This window comes from Symsagittifera roscoffensis, chromosome 3 (genome assembly GCF_963678635.1).
Source record: "Symsagittifera roscoffensis chromosome 3, txSymRosc1.1, whole genome shotgun sequence".
NCBI classification, from domain to species: domain Eukaryota; kingdom Metazoa; phylum Xenacoelomorpha; order Acoela; family Convolutidae; genus Symsagittifera; species Symsagittifera roscoffensis.
The window spans coordinates 26765614-26783380 of record NC_087064.1 but is presented as its reverse complement, the minus strand read 5'-3'; the positions used below and the strand labels follow the sequence as shown (position 1 = coordinate 26783380).

General features: G+C 34.6%; 2 protein-coding genes across 2 annotated transcripts in view; both read right to left on the bottom strand.

Annotated features, from left to right (window-relative positions):
- LOC134841275 (rho GTPase-activating protein 18-like) overlaps nt 1-17767 on the bottom strand; it is a gene marked incomplete in the record, with an annotated part of 195183 nt that overhangs the window by 119300 nt on the left and 58116 nt on the right.
- LOC134841276 (prolyl 4-hydroxylase subunit alpha-1-like) overlaps nt 1-17767 on the bottom strand; it is a 538710-nt gene that overhangs the window by 462836 nt on the left and 58107 nt on the right. The gene's annotated exons all lie outside the window — the stretch shown is intronic.

Sequence of the window (17767 nt, the reverse complement as noted above, 5' to 3'; positions counted from 1 at the left end):
ATATATTCCTCACTTTTTTTGAAAGTTGGATCAACAAGATTGCTCGTATCAGGGGAAAGCCTTGAACCTTCCGATCAGCTTTGAAGCTCTATAAAACATTGTTCAATTTAAAAAATTGATCAAATTTCTAAAAAAACTTCTGAAATTCAACTTAATAAATAGACTAAATAGCCAGCCTCAATTCAATTTAAAACAATTTCTAAGGGGAATTTTTATCACTTACGCGTCAATAGCACGTTAATTCTCCCAAATTAGCCAAATTGGCAATCTTTGAAACCCTATATCTGTACAAAAAGGATGGGGGTGGATGATGTTTTTAACTTTGAGCTCAAGACACCAAAACTTTGTTGGATGATATAGAAAGTTTTGACGAAAATGGCTGGTTAGAAAGTTGAAATCTGTGTGGAGAAAAAACAACACCGAGCACGTATGTTCCAACAATTTCCTCGAAAGCCGGAATAATAACTACGTCGAAAAAACATTCAAGGTCGAGTGAAAACTGGTTCAAAGTTTTCTTTTTCTTCTTTATCTGTCACGATTTTTTTTTACTTCGAGGCAGTCACTTAAGCAAGTAAAGGTAGTGCAGTTTTGTTTACAGGTTAGCTTTTTGTTCCGACATGGACTATTTAAGCTTGGGGTAGTTTTTCAGTCAATCTTTGGCGATCCAAATGAAAGATGTGAAAAAGTTATACTTCTTCAAAAATATTGACGCCCTGAATTCAAAAATGAAAAAGAAATTTTACCGTCCATTATTTTTGTTGAACTCTGGAAATTTAGTCATGTTCTGGACTAATTTTTGCGCACTTTAAAGGTTTTAATTATAATGCTGAAAAAGCAAATGAATTTTTTTTGTAAGTGGCATTAGACGGGCAAACTATGTATTTTGTGATTGATTTGTAAGCGGATTCCGCAGCAAGGACGCTCTCTTTGTTCTTTTTGTTCTTTCGTTTTCTTTGATCATTCCGACAAAATTTTAACATGCTTAATCACTTGTCTCTGACTTCCAGAGACCTACACACACTAAATTGTGAGCCTATCCAGTGCACAGTTTGGCCTCGAAATGCGTGAAATATCCCTCTCTACAAAATAATTCCACATTGACATGGGTCATGCTAGTCAGTCGCATTAATTTGGTACAGCTCAAGATAATATCCATTTGGTGTTTGATGGTGGTCAGCTTCATGATGGACGGACTGATTGATGGAAAGTTTTCAATCAAAAAGAAACATTCTGAATAAACTGGGTATTATGTATTATTGAATGCGTTCTTAATATGACAAGTTTGCAACAATCACCTGTCTGCTTGTTTTGTACTGGGTCAATTCTAATTTTGATGGCCTGGATTTAATAATTTAACATATAATTTTAGCAATTTATTTGAGATTTTTGAAATTTCAATTCCAATTAAAAGAATTTAACTTTCCAACATTCGATCATCATCACCATATTTGGTATAGAAAATTTTGATACCGGTTGACGCGTAGCCGGCAAAAATCAGTGTTTTGCCATAAAATACAAGTAGTCTTGTTTTTTTTTAAAATTTTTTTGTTTTCTTTTTAGTCTGGTAGTTTTGAAAACGAAATTGCTGGGGAAAACAAAAGTCAAAAATTAGAATTTAATGCTGAGACAAGCTAAACTTCACGTAGTACAAATACTTTCATGTATTTTGTAATCATTCAAAAGCGGATTTGTTTGCCGATAAAATTTTTTGCAGACCTCCTGTAATTTCATTTATATGTGTGACAACAGCCGAAAAAGAAAACTGGCCTGCTCGTATAACAGAAGAGGCAAACCCTGAATATACTAATCAATTTGCAAAATATGAATACATTTTGTTTTAAGATTTGTATTCACTCTATTTTTCTTCTTACATAAATTTGAAGAGCTGTTTTTAGCGTCTATTATCATTCTAACATCAGTGCTCGCATAGCAGGGCTAAGTCGTGAATGTTCTGACTGTACCTTAAAGCTCAAGACATATATCTGCTTCAAACTAAATCAAATGAACATTTTTACCAAATTGAGTTCGAAACGATTAAATCTGCCGCTTACGCGTGTCATGAGAACGCAATATAACGCGTTTTTTGCTCTCAAAATGAGCAAAGTAGCATTTTTCTAAGCACATTTTTAAAGAAAAGAATAAAATTTGAACTTTTTCAATATGAGCTAAATGAAGACAACAATACGTTCAGACGTGTATCAAAAAATTCATTCAAAAACGTTTAGTTATAAAATCGAATTGCTTTTTTGAAGAAAAAAAAAGATCAACCAAGCATAAGTTTGTGTCCTTTTCTTCGAATTTCGAAGGAACAAACTTGTCATTAATAATAACAAGACTGCTCGTGTCAGGGCGAAGCCCTGAATGTTCCGACTGCCTTTTAAGGTTTTATCGAGCAGTAATAACATTAAAAAATTAAATGTAATAAAATAAAAATAATTTTTTTTTTTTTTGAAATTTTTTATGAAAATCATCCCCCCACACGCCATTTAAAGTACAAAAAGATAGATTTCGCTACTTGTAACAAATCAATTATGGCAAATAAGCTTCTTTCAACCAATTTGGAATGAATTTAAGACGGATTAACTCTCCGCTTACGCGTTAATAGCGCGAAATATATCGCGCGTTAATTGTCCCAAATTGGCCAAAATGGCAATCTTTAAACCCCCATAACTTTCAAAAAAAAATGATCACAGGTGAAATATCTTTTCAAATTTGAGCTCAGGACAACAATACCTTTTGAATGATATAAAAAAATTCCGTCAAAAATGGCTAGTTAAAAAGTCGAAATTTGTCTGAAGAAAAAAAAACCCACCCCGAGCACAAATATTCCGTTACTTTCGTATCGAAAGTCGGAACAAAAAATGTGCTCGTCTACCGTCGCTTCATCCGATAATAACAACAATTTTAAGTAGTGACCATTGGCTTTTTAAATTTGTATCTATTTATTTGCTTTTAATTGGGTAACGAACCAAAATGTCAACTTTCATGATAATCAAAAAAAAATTTAGATTTGAAAAAAAAAACGTTCCCTTTTGACAAAAACGGTTCAAGCTTAATCAATCGGTTTTGATTAAAAGAAAAAGTTTGTGTCTGTTATTATTTGATCATTTATAAGTCATTTTGATAAATTTTCCAGTTCAATGCTTGCTCAAAAATTCTGCAATTCTCAACCTACGCATAAATAGCCGGTTCTTTGATAAAAATTTCAGCTAAGTTCACCCAGTTGAAAAGGTAATTAATGTTCAGCCAATTTGAACTGAATTCAGACACAGAAGTAATATAAGAACAGCCAGTTTTTATTACTAATAACAAAATTTAAAAAAAAATTTAAATAATTTTTTTTAGGCTTTTTGCCGTTTTTTTATGCCTGTTGGGAAAAGACGGAAAACAGAAGCTTGAAAATTTATCAAATGATTGAAACACGACCAAAGTTGCCTTCAGCGATGAAAAAGTTAACAAACATTAACAAAAAAGATCTATCGTCAATTTTTTCAAGAAAACCCCAAAAATTTGTACGAAATTTTGTTTTCCTGATGTAAAGCAAAGATTTCAACGGCTGAAACAACCGATTGTCATCTAACCAAGATAACCAGCTGAATTTAAACGCTCCAAATCATACAAAAAAATTTCAATCGAAACTATTTTTTTCTCCACACTGAGTATTTTTAAATTTCGTTCAAAATATTTAGAGAGCTACATTACAATATTTCAATCGACCCATTCTGATGATTGTTTGGGTAACTGAAATCATAATTAAAATTAAAACCTCAAAAACGCAGCCAAAGACAACGTTCCTTAGCATCTCTCTGGGTCGGAACAAAAATTTTTCTGCACAACTAATTTCGTCCAATTTTGTGGCAACTTTTAGCAAAAATCGTAGTTATAAAATGCAACAATTGTATTGCAGATAGGTTAAATTAAAATGTCATGGTTTCCATGAATCGCAACCATTTCGAGAAAAAACAGCCATTTTATTTTGCTGATCTATAATTTATACGCTATACTCTCTGTAAGATCATAATCAAAAAGACTGATCAAATCAAAACCAGACCACAAAAATTTCGAGTTCAAATTTTCATGAAACTATAACTTTCAATTTTAGTTTGTTTTTTCTTCATTATATTGTCATTATCAGAAAAAAAAATCAAGTTTTTGAGTTGTTTGATGCAATTATTATGATCATTCAGACTTCCTGAAATCTATTTAGGATGAAATTGAGGGCGTGATAACTCACTAAGCATAAAGGTTTCACGCGATACTTTCAACGCCATAAAAAATTGTATTGGATTGCAATGTTCAATAAAATGCTGCAGCCGAATTGGTAGAACTCAAATTTCTATAGTTTTAGTTTTATATACAGTCCCGTTTAGTAGTGACCAGTATAACCTGGTTTCAGAAAATAACATTGTTGCGAAATTAACAACCAACAAAACTATTCTTGGACTGAGCAATTCATATATACTGGGGTTTTACGACCAACACAAAGCCGGAAGTTTTGGATATAAGAGCTCAAAAAATTGAAAACTGCAAATTTGCGAGATGTTACAAACAATGTGGCCAAACATGACAAATCTGCAGTGGAGATTTTTGATGAGTTTACTGCTCTTGTAGATAAGTGTTTTGATAGGTTTTAACCTGATCTCAATGTAGTTTGCGAAATTGAAATATATTTTTTTCAAAATTATACCCATATTTAAATCAAAAAACAAAAACTGATGAATTCTGGATGAGAAATTTAAGAATTATGACAAAGTACAGGAGCTAAAATAATATGCGCTGATCAAAGACACACCCAAACTGTATCCAAAAATTGTGCATTATAATGTAGTCTATCAAAATAACTTGCACCTGAACTACAAAATAGGTATTCGATACCTTAGAGAAGCCCAGATGGGGCATTTAATGAATTTTTCTTTTGGTATCACCCAGTCTGATGCTAGTATCGACACTGAGGTGCAGTTCAGACAGCACGGATATCAACAGCGCTAGTATTAACCCTATAACTTGCGTTCGCACAATTATACATCTCCGTTTTTTTTAAGGTGACAATTTTTTTGTTTTTTAAACTCTGTAAACAGTCGATAGTTCAAAAAAGATATTAAGTTATACTGTAATTTCATGTTAAAACGCGTCGAAGTAATTTATTTTTATTTGTCCTATTGAGCACCTTTTTGCTATTTTACCTTATAGTAGTTTTTTTCACTCCCAGGCCACTGTTGCCCAATCACAATCATTTTAAGGTTACTTATTCTCTGAGGAAGAAGAAACTTGAAAAAAAAACATAAATTTAGCTTGAATATATTTTGTTTTAATTTTTGCTTTAGATTTAGTAACCAATGTAATCGAAATTTCAGTAACTTCCTCCGGTGATGTTGAACTAAGCCCAGGTCCAACGATTTCATACGACAAATTTGAAAAAAAAACTTTTAAATTTTCAATCAAACTTGAGATTTTTCCGTAAAAACTTCCAAAGTCTCAATAAAAAATGTCTTCATTTTAACAAACTGGTAAACGGCATAAGTAGCATCTGTCTTTATGCATTTAGTGAACATTGTTAACATTTGAAGACAACTGTGGCGCATACAAACCAAGAAAAGAATTTTCGCAAGCTTTCAGTTGTGATACGGGCTCGAATAACGAAACAAAAAGGGGAAGGACTGCTTTCTTACTGCCAAAAAAACACGGTTGAAGCGTAATTTCATTATTTTTCTCGGTTTGAAAGTTTGTGAATCGATAATCAAGTTGAACGATGTCAGACCTATCTTACTGTCCTAAAAAGTCTTTGTCCTGACTTCCTTGAAAAACTTGCAAAAGCTTTTGATAAAGCAGCCATAGCCAACAATAAGATAATTTTGATGGGCAACTATATTATGAAATATGTGAAGAGAGATCAAAAACAAAAATATGTCGATACTATGATCAAGCGGTCTATCAATAAGCAACAGTTTCACACCAAAAAGACCTGCTGGTACTCCACTTATTGATTATTTTACCTATGACACGATTTTAGATAATAATAGATACCATCGGGTTTGACTGCCCGATGAAAATTGGTCTCCTTGCTTGCTTTTCTACCCGTAATGCAATTCACCTTCATCAAAAAAGAATGACGAACTCAGAAACTTGGTAAAATCATCAGGTTGGTCATTTTTTAAATGCAAACTGATCCTGACAGTATGTTGACAGCTTTTGGGGATACTTCCAAAAAGCTATTTTGAAGCATGCTCCGATAAAAAAACAGGAATGAAAAGAAAAATTGGTTTTTTCACTTGCTAAATAATATGTATCAAAAAATTAAACGCAGTTTGAACGTGAAACAGAAGAAATTAGATTATAAATTTTGAAATAATTCACGGATTTAAAACTTCTAGTGTCCAAGGAATGATTATGATCAGTTTTACAACCAACCTATCAAAACAGCGTCATCATAAAGAACAAAATAAATTTTTATGAAGGAATGGAGAGCAGCAAAAACTTCTCTGGATCATCCACCGATAAGAAAATAGTTTGGCAATGTTTAAGTTGATAGAAAAAAAAATTTTTGCTTAATTTTGAATTCAGTAAGCCAAGGGAATTTTATTTGAAACTAATTGTTCGATTTTTTTAAGGCTCAAACATATCATCAAGGAAAATTTATCTCTTTCAGGTTTGATACCAGGCATGAACTACTAATACTTCTTCTTGCTTTGAAAATAAAGAAACCTTTGGGTAGTGCTATACTACAAGATCGGGCCTTACATGATGCGGCCACCAAAAAAGAAACTTTAGACATACAATTAGTTACTAAATACCTTGTTCTCAAAATTTTTCCGGATAGAATGAAATTGACTAACACAACACAATTGTTCATAAAAGGCGATTCCGAAGATATGAAGATGCAACAAATTACAGACTTATGACTAAAACTCTTGCAATGGCAAAAATTCTTCAACAACAGTTGTTTCTAGTACTGCGATAAATTTCATTTGATGAGTGATTATTAACTTGGGTTTCGAAGGTAGTTTTCTACAATAAATGCTCTAATGTTAAAAGCCCCCAACTCAATAAAAAGGCTGGTTGCGAGTCGTCTTCTTGATTTATCTAAAGCGTTCGACACAATATTTTTTCTAAAATTTTTGTATGCTTGGACCTCATTTCAATTGCCACAAGCCTTATTAAGAGTTATCCGACCACCAGACATCACAAAGTCATGTTGAATAGCAGAGAATCTGATTGGTGCCTGGTCGCAAGAGGAGTTCCTCAAAGTACAGTTCTATGACCTCTTTCGAAGGATTTAAATGTCAATGATATTTACAAACTGGTAAATATTGATACCATACATTATGCAGATGATACAATACTGCTGAGTAACGTACAAAATAAAAACCGATGCAAAAATCATTTGAAAAATAAAATCACTACTTTGTTGAACAATTTTAATCATATTTGTTTGAAAATCAATCAAGATAAAATTGAAATTTCGGTTTTTGGTAACAATTAAAAAACAAGAAATAATTCAAGTTGGTGATCGAAATATAAACTATGTTAATGAAGTTAAATATTTAGGCGTCTTCTTTGACAACAAATTAACATACCAAAATCAGGTCAAAAGCTCATTGAAAAAAATGGCACATGCACAGGATATCAAAATCACGACAGACTCCGGGAAATTGTACAATATAATATAAAATCAATGCTAATTAATTGTCTAGCACTCAGCCGTTTACAAAATTTGGCTGTGATTGTGAGTACTATATCAGAAAATCTATTAGTTACACTAGAAAGAGAAGTCAGCTGGAACGTTAAAGCCTGTTATGGTGTGTCCAAATTTCAATCCTCGGCAAAATTAAAACTCGAACGTAAAATTTATCAGTTCTTTTGTTGCTGGACTAAAATTTATCAATTTACTTTCTCCGATTTCTAAAAGGTCAATAACCTGTTTCTTTGGTTACTAAAGAGGGCTTGATTCACCAACAGCAACTTTTCGCACTTGTAATTTTTTCCACGACAAAAAAAGCATAATTCTTCAATCAAGAAAAACCCTAGCCAATTTCTCTTAAATCAGGTCTTTGTGTAAAAAAAAACTAGTTTTGCCGACAAAAATTGACTTTCTACCTTGCTTATAAATGTTGAACAATTTATGTTAATTTATTTCAAAATTTAGGAATAGCACTGTTCTTTTTTTATTTCACGTAAAATATGTTGGTGCATTGAAAACCAGGTACTTGTTATCTCTTTATTCGGGTATAAATTTTGTTGACAATGAAGACTCGATCGCTGAAATTAGCTTGAACAGAAGCAAACTAACATCACAAACTTTGGAAAAAAAGGAGAACAATTAAAGGATAATGAGTTTGGTGAGATCGGTAGTCGTCATTATGATATACTGAAAAGAACTACAGAATCTTCGTACAGCTGCGACTTTTTTTATTATGTAATCCGAATGTTACTAACTTTTTCCAATAAATAACTTTTCAAATCTAAAACGCAGGCATAATAAAGAATATCATAGAATCACTAGGGTTTTTTGTGCCGGTTGTAGATCTTATTGTACCTCTTTGTTTAAGCAAATGCAAAGTTTGCTGAAAGCGGATGTTTTGGGATTTGTCTCACTGTAACATAACTGTGTAAAAAAAGTTCAAAACGTTCAAGAAATACGTTGCAGATACAGGTAATGATTACAAGTTGAAAACTTTAAAAAATCTTATTGCTCCGCTTTTCGAAGACAGTGACGGAATATTTGTGCTTGTAAGGTATTTTTTCTTCAGACTAATTTTGGTTTTTTAATCAGCCATTTTTTTTACAAACCTACGCCACGCGATCAAGTCAGATATTTTCATTTTGTTTTAAATTTCTCAGGTAAAGGCAAAAAATTCAATTTCTTATCGCAAAGAAAAGTTTCAGAATAACAACGAGGTTTTGCAACACGTGATGAAAAGTTTTGCTTTAGGATTCAAACTGCAACATTTGGTCAGTCTCCTACTATCGCTGTCAGCCATTTTTCTCGCTTTTTGCAGTACTTGTGTCAAGACATTTGCTGGGGTCGATTTCTCCGGTGATTGACACCCAATTGCAGCTGCTAATTTATGTAAAGTGAAAATCCGAACGATAGCGTTACAAGCCCCTCCGGGGCGTTATCTCGGGCCTAGTGCAAGGGCATTTTTTTAGGTATCACATATATATACCCCATACATTAGCATTGGAGAGTTACTTAAGTCTGTGGCGTGTAAGTCACAATGTGCAGTGCTGTGACGCAGTCTGGCATGGTTCCTCCGCTAAGAGTGAGCATCCAAATTTTTGCCTATTTCCGACCTCTTCTAAACATGTCTTGAACTATTCAAAATCCCTCTTCTCCAATCCAATGTAATTGGAAGATGTGAGCAATTGTGTAGCACTAATAACCCAGAGCTCAAAGCATCTGAATGGACCGCAGTAGATATGAGTTCGAATCCCGTTAAGGATAGGCAGTTTCATACGGGCTGTGAATATGATAGTTTTTGATTCAGTCCAGGTGGCAAAAAACCAAGATCCTCGACCCCCTCGCGCTCTGACTCGGAAAAACAGCCATTTGGTGGTTGTTATTATAATTATACTTAACAATTTGATATAACCTTTTTGAAGAGGAGCATTTTTTGGTCGACCAGATTTGTTTTGGTTGATTTATGGAAGACTATCAGGGGGAAGGGAGGGGAAGAAACTGGAAAAAAGCTTGTTGCAGCCAATGATCTGCGTGTGTGTTCTGATCGAAGGAGCTGTTTCTATCGTGCTGGCGAATGCTTTAATCGCCGGTACCGAATGCGAGCTCAGAAAAATACCTCAGGTAGTGGCCGTGAGGACTGTGTCGTGGGGTGCTGCTTGATGGCCAGTTGTACTCTCTGTCACATGAGTGATCACTTGGATAAGTAAACACGACAGAACACGCGGGAGGCGAGAACTCCGACACCGTGCTCAGTGTCTGAACTTTCAGCAACTCAGATTTTTTGAAAGTGCTCATAAACTCCTGGTCAACTTCCCAAATAAATATTCAATATTAAACTGAACTGCTGAAATCAAATTGGGACAATGAGCAATGAATAATAATTAATGATTTATCAACGGAATTGAACGCACAAAAACTCAAACTGAATGTACAGCACTACTATGGATGGGATAAATTTACTTTCTCGAAACCTGACAAATTACACGGAAGAAAGAAAGACAAGACGACTGGTATACCAGACTGTACCGACTGCACTTTAAAGCAAACTAAAAAAATTTTGCTTGAATAAATGACAAAAAATATCAAAAATTTTCATTTTTTCTTTTTATCAATTTTATCTTATCAATTTTAACAAGCTCTCTTAGAACGGATTGGTACCTATTTCTATTCGGTCCTCTGTAATTTTGGTTCTATTTGTTGTTTTTTGTCATTGTGATCTTGTTTTATCTTAATCGGTGGCCCCGCGAAATGACCTGCACTCGCAGTAGTAGCATTTGACCTGTAAAACGCTTGTGTAGTTTGCTTACTCTGCTCGAACTTCAGAACTGTTTTCAGTACTTCGTCGGGCTAAAATGTTTTGAATGTTAGTCTATCTTGTAGTACAGTGTTTCTCATCTTCGAAATGAAAAAGTCTTGTACTAGTTTGTCTTCAAGAGTTTCCAATTCTACCCTTGCTGCTTGTGCAGTTAGTGCTGCGTGACATGATTCCAGAGTTTCTCCTGTTTCTTCCAATCTTTTACAAAGTTATATTTTTCGTTTGTAACGTTTCGCGCTTTTTCAAAGGAAGCTTTAGCCAATATAACCTTATACATCTCTTTAAGCTCTAATTTGGAAACTTCCACATGTGGGTTTTTTCGGTTAAATCTTATGTCCTTCAGTACCCAGTGCTAAGTAAAACCGCAATGCCAGGCGTTTCGGACTTCCTTGAATTACTCGTTATGACCGACCGACCTTAGGCCCTCTTTCTCTTCTCTCTCCTTCTCGAGCAGGACTTTGTCCCTCGCCAATTTGTCTGTTGCTTCTCGTTCAGTGAGTGCTAAAGCGTCTTCATTCGTTGGAGGAATTTATGGTCTCGGAACTGGCTCTTCCAAGACTGGTTTTGTCTCCTCCAATAGTTTTTCTGGATTCACGTTCTTTTTCACAGTCACTGCCATTTTAAACTGGTCAAAACAAATTTTAAAGTTCCAGTGTGGATCGGAGTTCGTCGTAGTCCTGAAAACAGGACTCCTCATGTGAGTTCTAATGTATTGAGACAGGAATCCTGTTGACTGCGTCATGTGATACTGTCAGAAGTTGACTATGAGCTTAAAAAATTAAACCAATAAGAATTTTCAAATAGCAACTTCAGACTGATCTTTTTTGTCTTTTGTGCACACGCTCAACAAAACAAATATAAAACGTGAAGTTTACCTCAAGGTTACTGTAGCCGCAGCACTACGCATAGGAACTCCCAGCATAATATTTCAACTCCGTGAATTCATAAGATCTAATTTTTTTTTAATTTCTGGAAACATAAATAAAAAAGATGGCCAGATCATCGCAATTACTTTTGTCCCAATCACGCTTGGCTTAAGCTAGCTCTGACATCGCTGACCATAAAAGTTAAACAGCATTTAGTCATGCCTGGTCAAGAAAGCGGATACTCTTCAGATAGCAACTGAAACAGATACTAATTGGGTTCGAAGTGAAGTCGACGAAAATCATGCAAAGTTTTGATATCCGGATGGAACACTAAGAACTTTTACTACCATTTAACATGTCTATAGTAGCTTTTGGTGAAAAACAATTTTGAACACAATTTCAGTTTTTATTTAAGAAATCTTCCCCCACAATAATTTCAGGTAGAAAGTGATGAAACTCGTTTCTGCTGACGCAATATTTTGATCACATACCTAACTTCATTTTAATTTGCCAGATCAATTTGCTACCGAAACTATGCGTTGGCGCTAGCTCACGAGTTTTTCATTACATGTGGGCTTCAGGCAAGTACACCCAGTAACCAACACGAAACGCTTGAAAGATTGCCATTTTGGCCAGGGGCGGATCTAGGATTTTCTCGAGGAGGGGGGGGGGGCGGATTTTCAACAAGTTTTCGAAAACTTTGACGACCTTTGTTTTTTGACCAAATTGATTTTCGAGAATTTTGACAAAAAAATCGCGTTTTTTTGGCGCGCGCTTGGGTAGGTAGGGGGTCGAATCCCTGAGGGCAGGGGGTCGAATTCGCAGGGGGTCGAATTGGCAGGGGGTCGAATTGTTTAAAGGAGGGGTCGAATTTTTTGAAGGAAGCTTATGTGCCATAATTGACTTGTTGATAGGAGCAAAATTTATCACTTTGTACTTTATATGGCTTGTGGGGGGAAGATTTTCACAAAAAAATCTCAAACTTAAAAAAAAAATTTATTTTATTACTATTATATTTTTTTTAATTACATTTAATTTTTAATTACATTCATGTCATTGCTGCTCCATAGATTTTAAAAGGCAGTCGGAACAGCCAGAGCTTCGCCCTGATACAAACAGTCTTGTCTCTATTTGGTCAAAATAATCTGAAATTCATTGAATCATAATTTTCAGAGATTTTATCAGAATAACCATCACCAGAGTGTAAAAGGGTGTAAGAGAGAGTAACTTTCAGAGTGTAAAACCATTGTCAAAAAACGTAACTTAAACGTCCTAAAATGACATAAACTGCCTAAAAATGACATTTGTGAAAAACTCATGGAAAACAACACTCATTTTGACTCATTTTATTGCAAGTTGTTCAATTTCACAGTTTTTTGAAAACAATAAACGTATTAGCGCAATTTTGGTTCTGTTTACCATTGATGCGCTCTAGGACTTCAAAATATTTTTTTAATTTTTTTTCTCCGAGACGCAGTTAATATGAAACTTTTATGATAAGTACAAAATAACTATTTACAATTTTCTAATGCATGCTAAATACAATAAATAATTGTTGGGTATATGCATTTTCATGGATTCGATTTTGTTTTAATCACAGACCCACATGAAGTTATCACGTTATCATTCCCTTGAAACCCATTTATGATTGGATCAAAGCAAAACCATTCGCTGGCTTTTATTGATTCTTCTATTAGATCTATTATGTTTACGTTTGATCTAATTTGTTTCTGGGCGACTCCATGATCAAATTGTTTGCCCTTCTTTAGCAAAAAGCTCTAAACTTTGAGTTGAGTTCTCTCCCTATAGGAATTTGAAGGCCAATTGAGTAGAGGTTTATGGTTCACGGAAGTAGCAACGTGAAAACTAAGCTCAAAATTAAGCAGAAAACAACTTAATCGAAATTGCGGAATCTAGGTCGACAAACTAATAATAATCAAACAAGACTGCTCGTGCATCAGGGCAAAGCCCTGAATGTTCCGACTGCCCCTAATCTGCAACGAATAGATTTTTGGGACAATTAAGTATTTACAATTTTTTGTACGGTATAATTCAACACGCATAAATAATTCGCGTTACGCTGTCAGGGCTATTGATAAAATCTTCAAAGTGTGCATAAATTAGTCCAAAGCACGTCCAAACTGGCAATTTTCAAACGTCCAGAACTTTGCAAAAAATGATCTGAGGTAATATAGTTTTTCTCAATTTGGTTTTAGGGAGTCATTAATGGGACAGAAAAAATATTGTTAAGAAAAGTGGTTGTTTCGATTGCCGAAAATGGACGGAAAAAAAACACACCAAGAAGGGTCAGGGCACGAGGCGCAATCTGCGTTCTTGGTTTTTTGCTTATTGCACGCTCTGCTTTATCTCCTCACAGTTGCATCTCTGTGATTTCGAACCCTTCATTTGGGTTCCCATTTGGACTAGAACCATGAAGTACTACTCACCAATCACCCGTGCCACTAACTGTGCCAAGCAAGTTACAATGATAAAACAAAATGCAAAATTTTAACTGCCGAACAACGCAATATTTTGAAGATAAATTCTTAGATGAAAATTTGTCTGTAGAGTTGTTCCGCTTTAGCCCCTGCGTAGACGCTGAACCGCCTAATATATTAGTGCAACTTCAATCATTTGAAAAACATTGCAGACAAACTCATTGTGAAAAATTCAAGAATTTCAAATCGATCCAATTGAAAAGTTGTAAAAAGAGCTTGAGCTGACGTATCTGGGACTCGAACTGACTACTCTGATATAGTGAGCTATTAAATTACCATTTCACTATCCTTTACTTGTGTAGCCACGGTATATGACAGTGAAGAAGAGAAGAAAGATATATTATGAAAGAATAAAAAATCATTTAAAGGACGGCGCGGACAAAAATGAAAAAAAAAACAAACAAAAAAACAGTTTCAATAAAATAATTTAAGCAGCCTCCTAATTATTTCTATTCGAAACAATTGGTTAAATGAGTGATATCACTGCAACCAGAGTCGTTTATCTTTCTTAGCTTAGAGTATACGAATGTTTCATTTCGATTCAAACTGAACATATGTTTGGTTATTATGAAAAAAAAAATTTTCTGGTCATGAATGAAAATTTGAACCATTCAAATACGTTATACAATGAATTATTTAAAAACATAAAAAGCTTAGCACTTTTAAAAAAAACTTAAAATTTTTTAACAACTTTTAAAATTTTCAAAACAATCTGTTCTCCCAGGGAAATCAACAAAGTTTAACTTCTAACTTGCATTTTACCTAGCTTGGAACCAATTTTCAATTTTAAAAAAAAACGAAGAACAAACAACAACATTTTTGCGAGATTGTGGTTTTCCGGGTTATGTGCAAAACATTTAAGAAGTAATTGTGCCAATCACGTTGCGATGGTTTTAGTAATAAGGCAGACCTTCTTATTTTGTAAGTACAGAACCACATCAAAGTTTATCGTCTCAGATTAAAAATGAGTTGAAAAACTGTACGGTTTTATCTGGGACTCGAACTGACTCCTCTATTATATTGGGCAGTTAATTTACAATTTATCTATCAGTTTTTGATCGTGTTTTTTTGGCGCGCGCTTCATTCTCAGTTATGGTATAGATTGGCGCCAAGGACGCCTTTAGAAATGTTTTATGGTCAGTGGTCTGTCAGCCAAAAACGGGAAGTCTTAAAAATGGTACCGAAGGGGACCCTTTGGCTAGTCAGGGGGTCAAATCCCTGAGGGGGGGGGGGGGGGCGTCCGCCTTCCCTAAACCCGCTACTTGTTTGAGTTTTTTGCTAAACTTTTTACTTAAAAAATTGACGCGATTGAATAGAAATATGTAGTGTCCATGCTTGGGGTGGTTTTATTTAGTCAGTTGAACTTCGGCGATCTAAATTGTTGTCATTACAAAAAAAAGTTTTATATCCATTGAAAATATCGATTGCTTGAATTCAAAAAAAACTATTTCAATCTTCTTATCTAAAAATTCTGGGAACTCAAACATTGGCTATTTGACCATGCTCTAGAATAATTTAAGTGCGCCGTGAAAACTTTGTTCAGAATACTGAAAGCGTAATACGGTTTTTTTATGCCTGGTGAGCACACAATAATTTTTGAAAATGTTTTGAGACAAGCTAATTGGTCGTACTACTCAAATTTTAACTCTTGATGTTTGATATTGTGCAAAATTTATGGTGTTCTAATAATTTGTTAAGCAACAAGTATTCGATACCAGTTAGTGGGCAGTCACAACATTTAGTACTTTGCTCTGGTGTTCGGGATGTTTTCTGTTTTTTAAATAAAGAGGACAGAATAATAACAAAACTGCTTGTATCAGGGCAAGCCCTGAATGTTCTGACTGCCTTTTAAAGTATATGGAGCACTAGTAACATAAAAGAAGATATAATAAAAACAAAGTGAATTCTTTTTAAACTTGGGATTTTTTGCCCCATCTTAAGTACAAAGTGATAGATTTCGCTCTAGTAACAAATCAATTACGGCAAATGAGCTTCGTTCAATAAATTTGGAACAATTTCTAAGACGAATTAAATCTCTACTGACGCGTGAATAGCAGAAATAAATCGCGCGTTAATCGTTCCAAATAGGCAGTTTTAGCGCCACAACTTTACGAATTATCATTTTAAATTTGAATTTAGGACAGCAATAGTTTTCGAATAAGTTTTTTAAAAAACTCCCTAAAAAATTGCTAATAAAATAGTCGAAAATTTTTAGGATAAAAAACCACCCCGAGCACAAGTATTCCGTTACTCTTGTAACGAAATTCGGAACAATAACTAATTCATTAACTTTTGGTCAGATGAAATATATTAACAAAACCACCAGTCAAATAATGCATGAATGCATCGGGCGCTACTAGCAAATAGCGTCGTTCCTCACGCGGTAAAATGTAACTTATATATTTTTTCTGCGCCTATGTACAAAATTAGCGGAAAATATACCATCATTGCTTCTAAAGCTGGCTTAGGGACAACAACAAATGTTACCTCATGATTTCTCCTGTCATTCTCGCCTTTCTCCTGGCTACCGCCTTTTTTGAGATCAGCTCGAGACCATCATAGAACGCGGGAATTTTCATCATGTATTTTTCATTATTTTTTATGAGACCACGTGAACGCTCGATTAAAAAGTCCCAAATAATGAAAAAATTTCATATATTTTTGCTTGATAATTTTAATGGAATCACGTGCAAAATCAAAGCAGCTGCAAAAAACTGTAAATCTTATGTGCTTTTACACTAAAAATTAATGAAATAAGGAAAATATGCAAATGCTTTCGAAGTTAAAGTTCGTCACCAATATATACTAATTTTGAGGGGGGAGCGCGCGCCGAAAAAAAAACGATTTTTTTTTGGTCAAAATTTTCCAAAAAGTGCCTAACCCCCCTTTTTGGCCTGTTTATTTTAAATTGTGCCTGCGGCGCAGAAGTTTTGGCCAAAACAGGGTCTTTGTAGTGCTTTGGGAAAGCTCAATTTGGTTGACCTAAAAAATAAAAACAAAAGGTCGACAAAATTTTCGAAATTTTTTTGGAAATCCGTCCCCCTCGAGAAAATTATGGATCCGCCCCTACTTTCAAGTGTGTTTCTTTGGAATTCAAAGAATTCATGAACTCTCCATCGAACATTTTCCAGAAGACTTGGTCAACTTATTTTTTCTTCCACTCCTTTGCGATTTTTGAGACATATTCACCCGCACGCAGAGAAGGGCGGAATGCGGGTCGCAGCCTCGCAACCCGGAAGCACAAAACATCTCGAACAAAAAAGATAGGTCGGTGTTTTTCGTGGCGCGACCATTTGGGACCATTCGTCGCTTACTTGTTAAGCTTAAAAAATAGAAAACTAATTTAAAACAAGACTGCTTGGATATAATAATAGTGATTAAAATAATTGTTGTTCCTGCGATTCGCAGAGTTCTATGAAAGGCTATTCAGCCTGTCTAAGCATGGTCCGTTCCTCTTTTGGACAATATCAAATGTGAAATGATGAGTCGTACGAAATTAATGCGACAGATCTGATTACTTAACCTCATTTCCAGTTGGAGTGATTTCGTTGTGCGGGATAGTTCGCCAAGCATCAATAATTCGCGTTACGCTCTCAGCAAGATGAATAAATTCTTCAAATCGCGCACAATTTAGTCCAGTTTGGCATTTTTCAAACCCCCAGAACCTTACAAAAAATAATCGGAGGCAAGTCCATATCTTAAATGGGGTATAAACAAAATTTGTCGACCGGCGAAAATTGACTGAATAAAAAATCAACACTGAGCATTAGTATTCCGTTATTCCGTTTTCTTTGAAAGTCGCGGATTAAAAATTGCTCGTTTCAGGGCGAATCCTGAATGTTCGGATTGCATTTTAATTTCTAAAGAGTAATTTAAAATAAAATTATGGATGAATTTTTTGAAAAATTGA